General features: G+C 46.2%; 1 protein-coding gene across 1 annotated transcript in view; it reads left to right on the forward strand.

The window, feature by feature from the left end:
• Positions 1–19,376, forward strand: part of USP9X (ubiquitin specific peptidase 9 X-linked) — a 437,788-nt gene that overhangs the window by 269,423 nt on the left and 148,989 nt on the right.

A 19,376-nucleotide genomic window follows, 5' to 3' on the forward strand; every position in this document is an offset into this window, starting at 1 on the left:
GCCCGCTCGTGGAATGGCGTCAAACTTTTAGCCTCAAAAATCTCCATAAGCGACATTTAAAAAATTCTACAGGTTGCATTTTTTGCGTTAGAGGAGGTCTAGGGCTAGAATTATTGCTCTCGCTCTACCGATCGCGGCGATACCTCACATGTGTGGTTTGACCACCGTTTTCATATGCGGGCGCTACTCACGTATGCGCTCGCTTCTGTGCGCAAGCTCGTCGTGACGGGGTGTTTTAAAAAAAAAAAAAAATGTTCTTATTTATTTTAATTGACTTTATTTTTACACTGTTTAAAAAAAAAAAAAAAAAAAATGGATCACTTTTATTCCTATTACAAGGAATGTAAACATCCCTTGTAATAGAAAAAAGCATGACAGGTCCTCTTAAATATGAGATCTGGGGTCAAAAAGTCCTCAGATCTCATATTTGGGCTAAAATGCAAAAAAAAAAAAAAGAAAATCTGACATTTAAAAAAAATATAGATAATAAGAGGTATGGGCGGAAGTGACGTTTTGGCGTCGCTTCCGCCCTCCTATGGTATAGAGACGAGTGAGGGCCATCTTAGCCTCACTTGTCTCTATGCCCAGCAGATGAAAGGACCCGATCGCCTCCGCCGTTGCCGACGGCTCCGTTAAGCGGCGGAAGGTGCGGGAGGGGGGGTGGCACCTCTCCCGCCGCTGATAGCGGTGATATGCCGGCGAGTCCGCCGCGGAGACCACCGTTATCGTACAGCCGACCGCCGCCTGAAGAGATGGATATCTCGGTTGTGGCAGCAGCTGCTGCTGTTACCGAGATATCCCTCTTCAAAAATAGGACGTACATCGTCGTGCGGCGGTCGGCAAGTGGTTAAAGAAGGATGGAACAGGCCCCTGTAAACCCTTTATTGATAAATTGGTTTACAAGGAGGCAACGGGGATATGCAAAGAATGAATTTCTGATGTTGAGAAAGAAAGGTAGGCCATTAAGTCGATGCTGTCAAACCTTGAAACTTCAAAACAACCAGCTGCAGGTCCCTCCGCTTCAGCCCCAGGGGAGGGTGACAAATCAGGAGGAGTGGAATTGGATCCTTTGGATGAGCTAAGTGAGACTGCATCATCAAAAGATATTCCGAGCCAAGGGACGAGTTCACCCAGATACAGGCTCTCGCTCATGGAGGTGGATGTATTATTGGGGATGATCTACGAGATGCTAGATATCAAAGAGAAGGCCTCCTTGTCCCTACATGACCAGCTGTATCAGATCCTGAAAGAAGACAAAAACAGAATTTCCGGTACACAGCGCACTGGCAGACTCCATCAAAAAAGAGTGGGCAGAACCGGAGAAAAAAAATTTTTTTCCTAAGTCTGAAGAGGAGATTCCCCTTCAGTGAGGATTCTTTCTGTATTTGGAACAAAGTGGATGCAGCCTTTTCCCAGTGCACCAAGTCAACGCACAGGATGGAGGTACTGCTGAAAAGGTAATGGGAAGTAGCCATGACAAATTTGAAACCAGCAATGGCTACAATAATAGTGGCTCGTAATTTGGAGGTCTGGCTGGACCAGTTACAAGGCCATTTGAAAAGTGGAACCATGCTGCACAAGGCAGTAGGTTATATGGCAGACAGGTCTGCTGAGTTGGTCAAGCTATCAGCAAGGACCGATGCCCTAATAAATTACTAAAAATAAATTAGGGCAAGATATAGAAAAAGTTCTAGACCATACTGCAGACAAGAAAAAGGCTTTTCCTATCAAAAGTAAGAAAGCCCCGGGAAATTTTTTTCGCCCCAAAGACCATCACAGGGACAAGACCGCCAAAGGGTCAACCTCTAAGAAGCAATGGGGAAGAGGGAAGCAAAAAGGTGTCCTTTTTTCCTCTCATAAGAAAACCACCAAATCCCAGTGACTTGGTTCCCGTGGGAGGGAGATTGGGGCAGTTCCTCCCACAGTGGGAAAAGACTACCCCAAATGAATTCATACTGAGGATAATCGGGGAAGGCTATCAAATCCAGTTCAAGTGGTCTTTCTTCTGGATGATGGCTTTGTAACAGGCCGAAACGTTGAATGTTTCACCTCGCATTACTTCTGCCCATACAAAACTACCTGGGAATTTAGCTGAACGCTGCAAGCGGAGGCTTTTCCTATCAGGGCCGATTACCCTTAATAATCATCTGCTACACACGCTGGGTGCCAGGACGATAAGGCACTTGTAAATTTGAGTGAATTATTTAAATTTGTGTATTTAATAAACCAGGTTTTACGGCATTGCGCAATGAAAGTGCTCCTTTGTCATTTCCATCCATACTTATGAGGTGCATTCATACATAAGACGTCATTTCAACAGGCTCTCTAGGGGTATTGCCACATTCCTAAATGACCATACTAACGATAGTTGGTCAACATCCAGGGTAAGTGTACATCTATGTGGGGCACCCAGTCTGAATATCATTGCACATGAGATATCAATTTAAGCACAAGCACTTTGTTTCATCACCTAATGGGATTTTATAAATTTTTTGTGTTCTGCATGTTTACATGAATGTGATCAACCCTAAGTGCAGCAAACTGTTTTTACAATAGGTAGGAGGAAGGAGCTCAGCAATCACTGGACACGACCTTCGGCCTATCTCCAAAGACCAAGAGGTCTCTGTGGTGGTGGAGGAATTAAAAGAACCTTGTGCAAGTGTCCATCCGCATCACCAAGGACAACAGTGCTTGCGACTGGGGGGGCCCACTGGGGGTCAAGAGTAGCCCAAGGACGCTGGAAGAAAGCACAGTTCCAAAAATCAGCCAACTGGAGGGAGTTGCAAGCTATCTATGAAGTGCTAAGGGCTTTTGCCAGAGAGCTGAAAAGTCACCACATACAGGTCCTCTAGGACAGTGTGGTAGCAGTGTCTTATTTAAACAACGGGGAACAAGGTGTCCGTCCTTAAACTAACAAGCGCCATCTTTACTTGGGCCAAGGGGAATCTGAAGTCAATATCCGCAGCCCATCTAAAGGGAGTGGACAATCATCTGGTGGACTTTCTAAGCCGAAACCAAGTGTATGAGTTGGAATGGTCACTAAAGAGGGAAATCTTCCAGCTAATAGAGAAATGGGGCCTCCCAGAAGTGGATTTGTTCGCCAACAAATCAAATGCCAAGGTTCCAGTGTACTTCTCGCTGGAAGGAGAAGTAAGGGCCAAGGGAATAGACGTCTTGGCCCAGAGGTGGTTGTTTCCCATTTGTTACGCCTCCCCCCCCCCCTTTAAAACTTCTTCTGGTCCTGAGGAAGTTTGTTCAAGAGTGCACCACAGTGATCCTAGTGGTCCCTTATTGGCTGAATAGGCCTTGGTTTTCCACAGTGTTAGACCTGACAGAGGAGCCTCCTCTCATGCTGCCCTAGAGGCAGGATCTGCTGGCCCAGGGCCCTGTTCTATTACCAAAATTACAGTCCCTAACATTTTCAACTTTGTGTCTGAAGAAAGCCTCCCGAAGTCTATGGGGCTCTTGGACTGGGTGGTAAACCGTTCTTTCTAGTAGAAATAAGGTAACTCAAGCAATTTATGTTAAATTTTGTAAAGTTTTCCGTTCATGGTTAGCCCCTTCCCGCTGAGCGTACGCAGATCTGCGTACTCGGCTTCCGGGGGGTATACCGGGATGATGCCCGCACCTGCAGGCATCATCCCGGTACCGTTTTTTACAGCGGGCGATTGGCTTTCCAGCCATAACAACCGATGCGGCTAAAAGCCGCTCGGCTGTTATGCCGGAGGAGCGGGAGGGGTCGTCCCCTCCCGCCGCCTCTCGCCGCTGTTACCGGTGCTCCCGCTCGATCGGGAGCACCGATTAGCGATCCGTCGGCTCTGACTGCTGGGGAGGAACTGGAACGAAGCCGTAATCGGCTTCGTTCCAGTCTCCTCATCGTAAACACGGAAGCGACGTCATGACGTCACTTCCCGTTTACTCGGCTGCCAATGGCGCCGGTTTTAAAAAAATATCCGGTATTCAGAATCGCCGTTTTCGGCGATCTGAATACATTGAAGTGTAAAGGAGGGGTGGGGGGTCTTTTAGACCCCCGATCCCTCCATAAAGAGTACCTGTCACCACCTATTACTGTCACAAGGGATGTTTACATTCCTTGTGACAGCAATAAAAGTGATCAAATTTTTATTTTATTTTTTAAAAACAATTTAGTCATTTTAAAATAAATAAAATAAATTAAAAAAAAATTTTCAAAGCGCCCGCCGTCCCCGCGAGTTTGCGAAGCAAAGAAAACGCATACGGAAGTCGCGCCCGCGTATGTAAACGGTGTTCAAATCACACATGTGAGGTATCGCCACGATCGTCAGAGCGAGAGCAATAATTCTAGCAGTAGACCTCCTCTGTAACGCTAACCTGGTAACCGTAAAAAAATTTTAAAGCGTCGCCTATTGAGATTTTTAGGTACCGTACTTTGTCGTCAATCTACAAGTGCGCGCAATTATAAAGTGTGACATGTTTGGTATCTATTTACTCGGCGTAACATTATTATCATTTTTTATTCATGAAAGTGTCCCTTTTCCCAAAAAGTTGCGTTTAAAACACCACTGCGCAAATACCGTGTGACATAAAATATTGCAACAATCGCCGTTTTATTCTCTAGAGCCTCTGCTAAAAAAAATATATATAATGTTTGGGGGTTCCAAGTAATTTTCTAGCAAAAAATATGGATTTTATCTTGTAAACACCAAATTCCAAAAATAGGCTTAGTCATGAAAGGGTTAGATACCAAGAACGTGTCTGCAAGTATCCCAGCCGTCTTGGAGTTTTTACAAGAAGGTGCAGATCAAGGACTGGCCATTAGCACATTAAAAGTGCAGGTATTGGCCGCCCCTGTTTTTTTGGAGCAACCCCTGGTGTTAGACCCGCTAGTTAGCAAGTTGTTTAAGGGGTTGTCTAGAATTTAGACCTGTTCCGTTAATTCTGCCAAAATGGGACCTAACAACAGTATTTCAAGGTTGGATAAAATCGTCGCAAAGGGTAGCGCTGTCCTTTAAACTGGGTCACGCTCAAAGCTGTCTTTTTTAGTGGCCAATATCCACAGCTAGACGCATTAACGAGCTGCAGACACTTTTCATTAAACACATGCAGACCAGCGGCCACAGTTGTACTGCGCCAGAATGGTACAGCTGGGCGAAACGATGTTATGCAACATCGCTGTGCCCTGTGGCCACCAGGGAGCTGCCCTGTCTACCCCCCCTATGAGTATGAACAGCAATCTGTTATCTCCCCTGGACACTCTCCACCCCCTTTCACTCAGAACACAAACTAGGACATATTTAACCCCTTCACTGCCCCCTAGTGTTAACGCCTTCAATGCCAGTGCCATTTTTTAAGTAATCAGTGCTTTTTTAATCGCACTGATCGCTGTATTAATGGCAGTGGTCCCAAAAATGTGTCTAAATTGTCCAATGTGTCCGCCATAATGTTGAAGTCACAATAAAAATTGCAGATCGCCGCCATTTACTAGTAAAAAATAAATTAATAATAATGCTATAAATCTATCCCCTCTTTTGCAGATGATATAACGTTTGCGCAAACCAATCAATATACGCTTTTTGTGATTTTTTTTTTTTTTCTTCAAAAAATATGTAGACTACATATCTGCCTAAACTATATATATATATATATATATATATATATATATATATATATATATATATATATATATATATATATATATATATGATAGTATAGTAAATGCGTTACTTTTTTTCAAAATTGTCTCTTTTTTTGTTTATAGCGCAAAAAAATAAAAACTGCAGAGTTGATCAAATACCACCAAAAGAAAGCTCTATTTGTGAGGAAAAAAAAGGACGTCAATTTTGTTTGGGTGCAATGTCGCATGACCACGCAATTCTCGGTTAAAGCGACGCTGTGCCACATTGCAAAAAGTGCTCTGGTCAGGAAGGGGGTAGAATATTCCAGGGCTGAAACGGTTAAGGGCCCTTTCCTGCAAATTTTTGAAGACTGGTTGGTATTACATACAAAGGTTTTTTGCTTAGAGTAGTGTCAAAATTCCACAGGACTCAGGAAATTGTTTTGCCGCCTTTCTGTGGGTCCCCAACCAATCCAAAGGAACCAGAATTCCACCAACTGGATGCGAGAGCCTGTGTCTTGTGGCATCTGGAATTGTCGTAAAGCATTCGAAAATCCAATGCTCCATTTTGCATTCGGGAAAAAAATTGGGGTTCCAAGCTTTGAAAGGCACAATCGCAAGGTGGATTAAACAAGCTATTGTTGACGCTTATAAGATTTAATAAAAGGAATCTTCTCACCCATAGTTCACTCCACACGGGCCCTATCGGCTTCTTGGGTGTTATGGATTGGACCTTATCTCAGCACAGACCAATCATTTGGGAGAAAAGGCCTCCAAGCGGTAGCCCCCCCAAACTACTAAGTTCTCGTTTTATCCTCTCTAGTGCTGTCCTGGACAGACGACTAGAGAAAACTAGAGTTAGACTTACCGGTAACTGTGTTTCTAGGAGTCATCCAGGACAGCAGGGATTCCCTCCCTATATGCTTTGGAAGAGTGTTTTTGTTCCAGAAAAATTTGTTTCTGGGAAAGTTCTCCCTTAAAGACTGGAGAAGAGGGATGTAAGCTGCCCTTTAAGGATCTGAATGTTGTGTTTCCTGTCTCCGGAGGTGGATCCTATCTCTCTATTGCTGTCCTGATGACTCCTGTACAGATTTACCAGTAAGTCTAACTAGTGTTTTGCTTGCTACAAAATTGATGCTTGCTGAGAATGGGAGGGGTGCATTAAGGGCTGTTCTTACTACTCGTTTGCAAGTGGCACGTCATCTGAAGGCGCCTGTACTCCAAGAAAAGGAAAGTTTTAAAAAAAACCTATTTTGACAAATAGCAAAGTTAAGGCTTCTTCCACACAGAGCTTAAACATTGTTTTTACAGGCATTAACCACTTCAGCCCCGGAAGGTTTTACCCCCTTCATGACCAATCCATTTTTTGTGAAATGACACTGCATTACTTTAACTGACCATTGCATGGTCATGCGACGATGTACCCAAATTAAATCCATGTCCTTTTTTTCCACAAATAGAGCTTTCTTTTGGTGGTATTGCATCTGCAGTGTTTATTTTTTGCGCGATAAACAGACAATTTAAAAAAAATAAACAATCTTTCTCTTATATTCACCGACCGACACAGCTCCTCTCTGTAACAAAATGGGTTGTTAGCCCTATCACTGGAGATACTAGGCAAGTTGTAATACAACACTTCAGAACTTTTAGTTCAGCCCATGGGGTGGTCCCTATGCTACAACCTCACAGCCTGCTCAGGCAGAACTCAGTTTTTTCTTGCCTAGTGAGGATATAAGACCTAGGAACCCTGCGGGCCCATAGGTCCAGGTTTTTTTGATGCATAAGCTTGGCTTTTTGCATTAGATGAATGATCCTGTGATCTTCTATAAACAGCCGGCTGGGGACAGGCTGGTTCACTTATCCTTGTAGTCTCCCCAGTCTGGCCATTGAGCGTGTGCAGGTCGCAGCTAAGGCTCCGCTCCAGAGGTGGCCGGTGAGCTTTATGCTCCGGGCGTACATATGACCGGGCTACTGATGTCTGTATCACAGTACGCCGAGGCCAGTAGTCTTCCCTGTACTGATCAGGAGCTGACTACTGTGGAATGTCTCCCAGCTTCAGGACTGGTAAGTACAGCTCTCCCTGCCTGACAGGGTGTAGCAGCTGGGCATTCCCTGGGAGGTTGATTTGGGGGCCCCCCTCACCCCCTCTCTCTTCTCTCCCATGTCGCTAACTCCCCCCCCCCCCACGGGGTTGGGGCTGTACATGTGCTGAGCGGTGTGTGTCTGGGCTCTCACCTGGGGGTTTTAGCTGTGCTGGGTGCATTGCGGTAATACAGCACGGAACGGCCCAGGGTGGTGAGTCCCGCGGGCCAGAGCCCCTCAGCCAGCGGCAGCAGGAGGGAGGGACTGTCACTGTCCTAAGTCCCCTTCGGGTGGCAAACAGGGTAGGATCAGCATGGCTTCAGAAACTGGTGTTTCTTCCCCCGAAATACAGGCAATTGCAACCTGCTCTGTCTTGTCTGATGACACTGACCAGGACCATTCGCGTCAAAGCGCTAGTTGGAGCACTTATCACAGCAGTGCGTGATACCCTGAAGATTCAGGAGCCAGCTGATCCCTCTGCTGATGTACTGGTCCCCTTTGGGTCCCGCAAGCCAGCACGTTCACCTAAGGTGTTCCCGTGTCTGACGTATTTTGATCATCATTTACAAGGAATGGGGTCGCCCGCAACTGACCTTTTCGGTCCCCAAATACATGGCGGTGCACTACCCCTTTGAGGAAAGCCTTCTCAAAAAATGGTCGCCTCCTCCGGTCGTGGACCACCCAGTATCCAGGTTAAACAAAGTAACCACGATCTCAGTTGAGGGGACTGCATTCAAGGATCCCACGGACAGGAAGGCCGAGGCGGTGGATCGTTCCTTGTTTACGGTTCTGGAGTCAGCCGTGCCACCTGTACTGGCATCCGCACTGGTGTTGCAGACACTGACTGAGTGGGCAAAACTTTTGCACCGCGAATTGGGAGAGCAACAGTCTTCTCCTGTTTGCGTGGAACTAGCAGACCAACTAGTGCAAGGCCTTAAGTACGTCTGTGACGCGGCCCTGGATACTCTCCTTCTGTTATCCAGGGCTTCCGTGTCAGCTGTGGTGCTGAAGCGCCTGATTTGGCTAAAGTGCTGGTCTGCTGACCAGGCATCCAAGAAAGCCCTGACGGATCTTCCCTTCCTTAGCGACCGGCTCTTTGGAGCCTCGTTAGATGACATTATTAAAAATTCCACTGGTGGTAAGAGTACTCTACTCCAACAGGCCAGGAAGGCTAAGGTGCCACGCCATAGGCAAGGGCCCTCTTTTTTCGCTCACAAGCAGCTTTTTCGTCTGCCCGGTGCTTCGTCAAAACGTCCCCAGCCTGACAGGACGCCCACGGACGGTCAAAAGCGTCCCTGGAACCGCAAGCCTAATAAGCCTGCGAACAAAAGTGCTACCGCATGAAGACATGGGTGGGGGGTTGCCTTAGGCAGTTTTGCAGCCCGGTGGTCCTCCCGGTTATCTGACCAATCGGTCTGCGATCTGATTTCCACAGGCTACAAGATAGTTTCTCTCTTGGCCGCCAAACAGATTCTTCCCCTCCAGCATACCCGTATCCCCGGTTCGCCGGGAGGCCCTGTTGGGGGCGGCGAGGGACTTGCTGAATCCGGGGGGCGGTTGTACCAGTTCTGGAATAGGAACGCTTCCAGGGATTCTACTCAAATCTGTGGTTCCCAAGAAGGAAGGGGTATGTCCGATCTTGGACTTAAAAGCCCTCAATCACTTTGTAAAAGTGCAGAGGTTCAGAATGGAATCAATTCGCTCAGTAGTCGCTGCACTCCATCAAGGGGACTCACTGGCGTCCTTGGACATCCAGGATGCGTACCTGCACATACCCATATGCCTTAGGCATAAAAAAATTCTACGTTTGGCGGGGAAGCCCATTGCCAATTTGTGTCTCTTCCCGTTGGCCTGGCATCAGCCCCCCAAGTCTTTACCAAAGTACTGGCTCCAGTATTGGCGTTGCTACGACAACGCGGGATCACGACTGTGTGCTACCTGGACGATCTCCTGAGAGCATCTTCCACCTCAGAATAAGAGGAGGATGTGGATCGCCATGCAGGCCCTGCAAGAATTTGGGTGGCTGTTGAACCTAAAGTCGGTGATTGTGCCGACCCAGCGTCTGGAGTACCTAGGTTTGCTATTGGACTCCAGGGGATCAAGAGTTTTTCTCCCTTCAGACAAATTAAAGACTCTCAGAGCTGCGCTCAAACTACTGTTGTACCGCAAGTGGTCGTCGCTCCGCTTTTGCATGCAAGTACTGGGACTCATGGTAGCCTCTTTCGAGGCAGTGCCTTATGCCCAGTTCCACACCAGAGTACTGCAGAAGGAGATGTTGTTGAAATGGGATATATCTCAGTTGTCCCTGGATCGACAGATCCAGGTGAGCCAACCAGTCAGGGACTCTGATTTGTTGGTTGAGGTCCCCTGTGATTCAGTCCGGAAAATCGTTCCTTCCTCTGAAATGGACGGTGATCACTACAGACGCCAGTCTATCCGGCTGGGGTGGAGTGATGGGGATTCATTTGGCTCAGGGCCTCTGGTCGACAGAATAATCCGAGTTGCTGATCAGTCTGCTCGAATTGATAGTGATCAGGCTGTGCCTGCACACATGGTTGATGAGTCTTCAAGGGCGTCCGATCAGGATAGTCTGACAACGCCACGGCTCTGGCATACATAAATCACCAAGGGGGAACAAGAAGCCCAGCCGCTGCTCGGGAGCTCGATCACATACTTCGGTGGGCAGAGCAACACGTGCCGGCCCTGTCGCCCATTTACATCCCGGGAGTGGAAAATTGGCAGACGGACTATTTGAGTCGACAGATGCTGGACCCAGGAGAATGGGCATTGCATCCGGAGACATTCAGGCTGCTGTGCCTGAAGTGGGGCACACCAGATGTGGATCTACTGGCCTCCTGTCTCAATCGGAAGGTGCCAAGATTCGTGTCCAGGACAAGAGATCTGTGGGCAGACGAGCTAGTGACTCCGTGGGATCAGTACCAGCTGATCTACGCCTTTCCTCCACTAAAACTGTTGCCACGTCTGCTTTTGCAGAGTGGAAGCCGAGGGGATTCCAGTAATCCTAGTGGCCCAAGATTGGCTTCAGCGACCCTGGTACGCAGACCTGGTGCATCTGGTGGCAGACACTCCCTGGCGACTGCCGTTGCGAAAGGACCTCCTATCTCAAGGTCCAATCTTTCATCCTGCTTTACCATCGCTGGCTTTAATGGCATGGCTATTGAGAGCCAGGTGTTGAGGAACCAGGGTCTGTCGGACTCGGTGATTCCAATTATGTTGAGGGCACGGGAATCATCTTCTCGGAAGATATACCATTGTACCTGGAAGGCCTACATCTCCATGTGTGAGGCGAAAGAATGGCATCCGCGCTCCTTTTCCATATCCAGGATCCTGCTGTTTCTCCAGCAAGGAGTTGACCAGAGATTGGCATTAAAGAGGGATTCCACCAAAAAAAAAATTAAAAGCCAGCAGCTATAAATACTACAGCTGCTGACTTTTAATAAATGGACACTCACCTGTCCCGGGTTCCAGCGATGCCGAGGCCGATCGATTGCTCGGCTGCTGCAGTCACCATTCTAGGTGAGGGAATCAGGAAGTGAAGCGAATCGGCTTCACTTCCCGGTTCCCTACTGCGCATGCGCAAGCCGCGCAATAGGAAATCTCCGCGCTGTCACTGGGACCCGTGTGTGTCCCAGCAGACAGCGCGGCAGGGCAGGAAATGGCGTAGACTCCCATGGGAGTCTATGCCCGGAAGTGGGTGAAAATACCTGTCTTTGACAGGTATCTCCACCCCCTCCCCCCGAAAGCTGTCAATTGTGACACCGGAGGGGGGGAGGGATCCGATCAGCGGAGGTTCCACTTTAGGGTGGAATCCCGCTTTAAGCACCATCAAAGGGCAAATTTCAGCTTTGGCTGTTTTTTTTTTTCAATGACCCCTGGCATCGCACTTCTTAGGAGTACCTTAGTTCAGGGGGTACGACGCGTAGTCCCTCCGATGCGCCCACCGTTGACCCCATGGGGTTTGAACATGGTGTTGTCGGCACTTCAAAAAACGCCGTTTGAAAACTTTAGGAAGATTCCCCTGTTGACTCTTTCCCAGAAAGTCTTTCTAGTGGCCATCACATCGGCCAGAAGGGTTTCATAATTGGCAGCCTTGTCCTACAAGTCGCCTTATCTGGTCATCCACAGGGATAAAGTGATGTTGCGTCCGCAACCGTCCTTTCTACTGAAGGTGGTCTCGGCCTTTCATATCAGAGGACATTGTATTACCATCGTTGTGTCCTAAGCCGAAGCACCCCAAAAAGGTGGCCCTTCGCGCTCTCAATGTGGTTAGGGCTCTGAAGGTGTATTTGTCTGCCACGGCTCCCTTTCGGAAGTCAGACTCACTGTTTCGGTGGCTTGTCCAAAGAAGGGTATGGGGGTCTCGTCGGCCACCATTTCCAGGTGGATCAGACAGATTGTAGTACAAGCCAACGCATTGAAGTGGCAGGTGCCCCCCTTTCTGGTCACGGCCCACTCTACAAGGGCAATCGGAACGTCTTGGGCCTTCCAACACCAAGCGTCAGTTGCTCAGGGGTGTAAGGCGGCGACCTGGTCGTCTGTCCATACGTTTACAAAGTTCTACAAGGTAGATGTAAGTGCATCAGCTGATGCCTGTTTTGGTCGCAAAGTTTTACAGGCGGCCGTGTAGTTGCAATTAAATATGCAATCTGTATTTTTTCCTGTTTTTTCAATAAAAGCGCAGTTCTGTTATGTTAATGCGCTGTTGCATTACTTTCGCATATGGTTGCGATCTTACGGATCCCTCCTGTTGAGGATACCCGGTTATGTGGTTGTGTTTTTCAACACACTGTTTTTTTGTGGGTTTAGTTTCACTAGTTCCCACTTGCCATGATGGATGAAGTTTTTATGCTGTTTTTTCCCACCCCTCGTTTGGAACTGCCTGGGGACGTCCCATTTTGTTACAGAGAGGAGCTGTCGGTCGGTGAATATAAGAGAAAATAGGATTTTTGTACTCACCGTAAAATCCTTTTCTCTGTAATTCACTGACCAACACAGCACCCGCCCCTCCTTTTTCTCTTTACGTTATACTGCTTGTTGACATACTGAGTTCTGCCTGAGCAGGCTGTGGGGTTGTAGCATAGGGACCGCCCCATGGGCAGAACTAAAAGTTCTGAAGTGTTGTATTACAACTTGCCTAGTATCTCCAGTGATGGGGCTAACAACCCATTTTGTTTCAGAGAGGAGCTGTCAGTCGGTGAATTACAGAGAAAAGGATTTTACGGTGAATACAAAAATCCTATTTTTCGTTTCTGCTATAAACCATACCCAATAAAAACGTAAAAGAAATTTCGACTTTTTTTTTTTATCAGTTTAGGCCAATATGTATTCTGCTACATATTTTTGGTTGGAAAAAAACTCCAAATATTGAGTGGTTTGCGCAAGTGTTATAGCGTGTACGATCTATGGGATATTTTAATGGAATTTTTATTGGTGTTTTTTTTTATTTTTTATTTTTTTTTATACTAGTAATGGCAGCGATTAATGACTTATAGCGGGACTGCGACATTGTAGCGGACAAATCGCACACTAAGTGACACTTTTTGGGAGACCAGTGACACTACTACAGTGATCAGTGCTAAAAAACAATTATGCACGGTCACTGTACTAATGACACTGGCTAGGAAGGGGTTAACATCAGGGGCAATCAAAGGGTTACACGTGTCCCCAGGGGGAGTGCTTACTAACTGGGTGGGGTATGTGCTTGTACTGTAAGAAGACAGAGAGGTGTGTTCCTGCCTAGCAGAAACACTAGATCTGTCTTCTCCTGTCATATACGGTAATCTGACTTGTTTACCTAGACACACCGCCATTCTGTCGGCCTCAGGAATGATCAGTGGGCTTCATATGCGTGCCCCAGACCTAGAAGAAAAATTACATACAGGTACATGATTTTGCGCTAAAGGACCACCCTGCCATAGTAACTGTACGTGGGGTGGTCCTTTACCACTTTAGCCCCGTAAGGATTTACCCCCTTCTTGACCAGAGCACTTTATGCGATACGCCACTACGTCACTTTACCTTAGTTGTGCAACGTTGCACCCAAACAAAATTTGTCCTTTTTTCCCCATGGAGCTTTCTTTTGGTGGTATTTGATCACCTTTATGGTTTTTATTTTTTGCGCTATAAAAAAAAAAAAGCAAAATTTAGAAAAAGCTATATTTTTTACTTTTTGCTATAATGAAAATATCCCCCTAAAATATATAAAAAATTAACGAATGTTTCTCAGTTTAGGCCGATGTTTTCGTCTACATATTTTTGGTAAAAAAAAAAGCAAAAAGCATATATTGATTGGTTGGCACAAAGGTTATAGCGACTACAAAATAGGGGATAGATTTATGGAATTTTTATTATACTTTTTTTTTTTTTTTTATTAGAAAAGATGGTGATCTGTGATTTTTTTATCGTGACTGCGACATTATGGCGGACGCATCGGAACACTTTTGACACTAAATGACAGTGGTCCCAAAATATACAGCGATCAGTGCTATAAAAATGCACTGATTACTGTGTAAATGACACTGGCAGTGAAGGGGTTAAACACTAGGGGGCGATCAAGGGGTTAAGTCTCCTAGGAAGTGATTCTAACTGTGAGGGGATTGTCTCAATAGAACATGACAGAGATCACTGCTCCAGATGACAGGGAGCAGTAGATCTGTCATGTTGCCTAGTCATAACTGGTAAATGTCTTGTTTACATAGGCATCTAACCTTTCTGACGCTTTGTGACACAATCAGGGGCCCCTGGCGAACAAAGTCAGTGGGACCTGCGAGTACAGTCACATAGTACACGGCGGGCAAGCGCGCGAGCCCCCAATGCCACAATTTAACCACTTTCAGACCGGACCATTTTGCTGGTAAATGACCAGAGGTCTTTTTACACTTTGGCACTGCGCTGCTTTAACTGGTAATTGCGCGGTCATGCAATGTTGTACCCAAACGAAATTTGTGTCCTTTTCTTCCCACAAATAGAGCTTTCTTTTAAAGGTATTTGACTGACTCTGCGATTTTTTATTTTTTGCGATATAAACGTAAAAAGACCGCAAATTTTGAAAAAAAATGATATTTTCTACTTTTTGTTATTAGAAAAATCCAATAAACTCAATTTTAGTTATACATTTAGGCCAAAATGTATTCAGCCACATGTCTTTGGTAAAAAAAAAAGTCAATAACTGTATATTTATTGGTTTGCGCAAAAGTTGTCACATCTACAAACTAAGGTACGTTTTCTGGAATTTACGCAGCTTTTAGTTTACGACTGCCTATCTCATTTCTTGAGGTGCTAAAATGACAGGACAGTACAAAACCCCCCCAAATGACCCCATTTTGGAAAGTAGACCCCCTAAGGAAATTGATAAGTGGCATGTTGAGCCCATTGAATATTTTTTTTTTTTTGCCTCAAGCGATTGAATAATGACAAAAAAAATTTTTTTTTTTTTTTTTTTTTTTTACACAAAGTTGTCACTAAATGATATATTGCTCACACATGCTATGGGCATATGTGAAATGACACCCCAAAATAAATTCTGCTGCTTCTCCTGAGTACGGGGATACCACATATGTGGGACTTTTTGGGAGCCTAGCCGCGTACGGGGCCCCGAAAGCCAAGAACCGCCTTCAGGCTTTCTAAGGGCGTAAATTTTTGATTTCACTTCTCACTACCTATTACAGTTTTGAAGGCCATAAAATGCCAAGATGGCACAAAAATCCCCACAAATGACCCCATTTTAGAAAGTAGACACCCCAAGCTATTTGCTGAGAGGCATGTTGAGTCCATGGAATATTTTATATTTTGCCACAAGTTGCGGGAAAATTACAAACTTTAATTTTTTATTTATTTTTTTCACAAAGTTGTCACTAAATGATATATTGCTCACGCATGCCATGGGCATATGTGAAATGACACCCCAAAATAAATTCTGCTGCTTCTCCTGAGTACGGGGATACCACATATGTGGGACTTTTTGGGAGCCTAGCCGCGTACGGGGCCCCGAAAACCAAGCACCGCCTTCAGGCTTTCTAAGGGCGTTACAGTTTTGAAGGGCATAAAATGCCAAGATGGCACAAACCCCCCCCCCCCCCCCAAATGACCCCATTTTGGAAAGTAGACACCCCTAAATTTAGGGGTACACTAGTGAGACTAGGTAATAAATGGCGGGTGCCCTGAAACTATAAAAAAATAAACTAACCAACCAGCATCACCTGTAACAGTTATATGGTGATCACTGGTGAAAGGGTTAACTAGGGGGCAATCAGGGGGCTTTATGCGGTGGTATATGGGGGTCCCTGGCGCTATAAAAAGCTGCGGCGAACCTTAAAACCTACCTGCCTAACTAGCGTCACCTGTGACACTAATACAGCGATCAGAAAAACGATCGCTTATTAGGCTGGGTTCACACTGGAGCAATGCGGGAACGCCACGAATCCGCGGCAGGTTCCCGCATCGCATGCCTCCCGGCGGCAGTTCACACTGCCCTATGCGACCTGCTGGGAGTGTCAGTGAAATGTTAATGACACCCCCAGATCAGTTCGCATATCGCAGTGCGATCTGCAAACTCGGATCGCATGGTGTGAACACCCATGCGATCCGATTCTGCTGCGGACCAAAAAAAGGGTCCCGTGCGAGTTTGCGGCGGGTGCAACGCGAATTCAGCCATACTATCTGTATGGCTGAACTCGAATCGCACAGAGATCGAATGTGATTTGCACTGCAGTGCGGTGCGAATCACATCCGTTCTCATAAACCGCTGCAATGTGAACCCAGCCTTAGTGACACTGGCGACGGGGGGTGATCACGGGGTTAAACCTTTATTGGGGGGGGTTAGGGGGGTACCTTAGAACTAAAGGGGGCTAACCCTAACAGTTATTACAGTCACAAATGACACCCGCCGGGTGATCAGGGGGTTAAACCTTTATTAGGTAATAAATGGCGGGTGCCCTGAAACTATAAAAAAATAACTAACCAACCAGCGTCACCTGTAACAGTTATATGGTGATCACTGGTGAAAGGGTTAACTAGGGGGCAATCAGGGGGCTTTATGCGGTAGTATATGGGGGTCCCTGGCGCTATAAAAAGTTGCGGCGAACCTAAATACCTACCTGCCTAACTAGCGTCACCTGTGACACTAATACAGCGATCAGAAAAATGATCGCTTATTAGGCTGGGTTCACACTGGAGCGATGCGGGAAAGCCACGAATCCGCGGCGGGTTCCCGCATCGCATGCCTCCCGGCGGCAGTTCACACTGCCCTATGCGAATCGCTGGGAGTGTCAGTGAAATGTTAATGATACCCCTAGATCAGTTCGCATATCGCAGTGCGATCTGCAAACTCGGATCGCATGGTGTGAACACCCATGCGATCCGATTCTGCTGCGGACCAAAAAAAGGTCCCGTGCGAATTTGCGGCGGGTGCGGCGTGAATTCAGCCATACTATCTGTATGGCTGAACTCGAATCGCACAGAGATCGGATGTGATTTGCACTGCAGTGCGGTGCGAATCACATTCGTTCTCATAAACCGCTGCAATGTGAACCCAGCCTTAGTGACACTGGCGACGGGGGGTGATCACGGGGTTAAACCTTTATTGGGGGGGTTAGGGGGGCACATTAGAACTAAAGGGGGCTAACCCTAACTGCCCTAACAGTTATTAGTCACAAATGACACCAATGCAAAAAAAAAAAAAAAATGCAATTGGTGTCACTGTGACTGGGGGGGGCAGGGGTAATTGGGGGGGTGTGAGTGTGCCTGGCATGTTCTACTGTACGTGTGGTGTGTTGGTGCAACTCACCGATCCTCTCTCCTCGGTGCCGGAACGAAAAATACCGACACGGAGGAGAGATTACATCACTTCCTCTCCTGTGAGGAGAGGAAGTGATGTCATGGAGCATTTCTATTCGTCGGGAGCGATCGCGAGGGGGTGGCCATGAATGAATGGCTGCCCCCTCATCCCGGATCGCTCCCGAACGAATGCCGACCGCCGCAGGCACCGGGGGGGGGGGGGGGCCCGATCGGGCCCCCTCCCGCGGGAAGGCAGGGACTTGTATATACGCCCATATGCCTGCCCGTGCCATTCTGCCGACGTATATCGTCGTGCGGCGGTCGGCAAGTGGTTAAAGGGGACATACTTGTATGCCCATTTGCCCAGCTTTGCCATTGTGCCGAAGTACATCGTCATACGCTGGTTGACATGTGGTTAAGTGGTTAACGTAGAACTGTAGGCATTATATATATATATATATATATATATATATATATATATATATATATATATATATATATATATATATATATATATATATTATAAAAATTTGATACAGCAATGGAGGGATTATAACCCCTGTCCAAATTTTTTTGCCATTTCGTAGATTTCCCTTTCAGGTCTCGTAGCCAAACAAAGTCGGAGGAAATCCCTGCAAATTAAGTGAACTCCCATGTCACTAGAACTGGTGTCCCTATTGGCAAATTTCCCCTCCTATTACTTTTCTGTTGTAAAAAATTAGGATTTTCTTTTCTTTCACTTTCAATGATAATAGTAAACATGACAAGAGAGGGTGAATCTCCTTAACCACTACAATACAGGGCACTTTCGCCCCCTTCCTTCCCAGCCTAATTTTCAGCTTTCATCACTCTAGCACTTTCAATGACAATTGCGCGGTCATGCTACACTGTACCCAAATTAAATTTTTATCATTTTGTTTGCACAAATAGAGCTTTATTTTGGTGGTATTTATTCACGACTCCGTTTTTTTTTTTTTGTTTTTTTTGCGTTATAAGCCCCAAAAAAGTGTAAATTTGGAAAAAAAACATTTTCTTTTTTCTATTTTAAAAGAAATCCAATAAAATCAAATTTTGTCATAAATTTAAGCCAAAATGTATTCTGCTACATGTTATGGGTAAAAACAATTCCGTTAAGTGTATAATAATTGGTTTGTGTGATAATGGACATATGTACGCAAATGATCATGTACATATGTGTGCAGGTGATCACGTACATGTGTGTGCAGATAATCGTTGGGACATGTGATTTTAGTGGGACATATGTGGGGGACAGGTTTTTATTATTAGGGACATGTGTTTTTATTATTTGGGGACATGTATGTTTTGGGGACATATGTGGGGACTGTGTTTATACTGTGTGGTGTGTTGTGTGTTTACACTAGACTGGTGATCAGTGAGTAAAAAGCTGTAAAAAAACAGCTCGTACTCACTGATCATCAGCCGGCTGCAGCGATCTGCTCTCCTCTCCTCAGCGATGACTTCTGTGTGAGGAGAGGAGGAGCCAAATTGCCTAGCAACCGGCTGTTTGTTTACATCACATGACGGCCGTGATTGGACACGGCCGTCATGTGATCAGGAGGGCCAATCACAGAGCTCTCCTGACGATCTGATATGCGCACGATCCCGCTCCTTCTGAAGAACGTCCTATCAGAAGTAGACGGCTCCCACCAGGCCCTATATGTGCATTGGCCGGGTGGCGAAGTGGTTAATGGGGGTACAGAGAGCAAAATAAGTCTTCCCTTTAGTTATACTTTAAAGTGGTTGTATACCCTGTACAACCACTTTTACCTACAGGTAAGCCTATATTAAGGCTTACCTGTAGGTGTCCTAAATATCTCCTAAACCGCCAAATTCTACAGCGCATGCACACTTTAGAAAGGGCACATCGTGCCTTTTCTAATAGGCG

Source organism: Lithobates pipiens, unplaced genomic scaffold (assembly GCF_037356315.1).
Source record: "Lithobates pipiens isolate NorthernLeopardFrog02 unplaced genomic scaffold, aLitPip1_a1.2 Scaffold_16, whole genome shotgun sequence".
Taxonomy (NCBI): domain Eukaryota; kingdom Metazoa; phylum Chordata; class Amphibia; order Anura; family Ranidae; genus Lithobates; species Lithobates pipiens.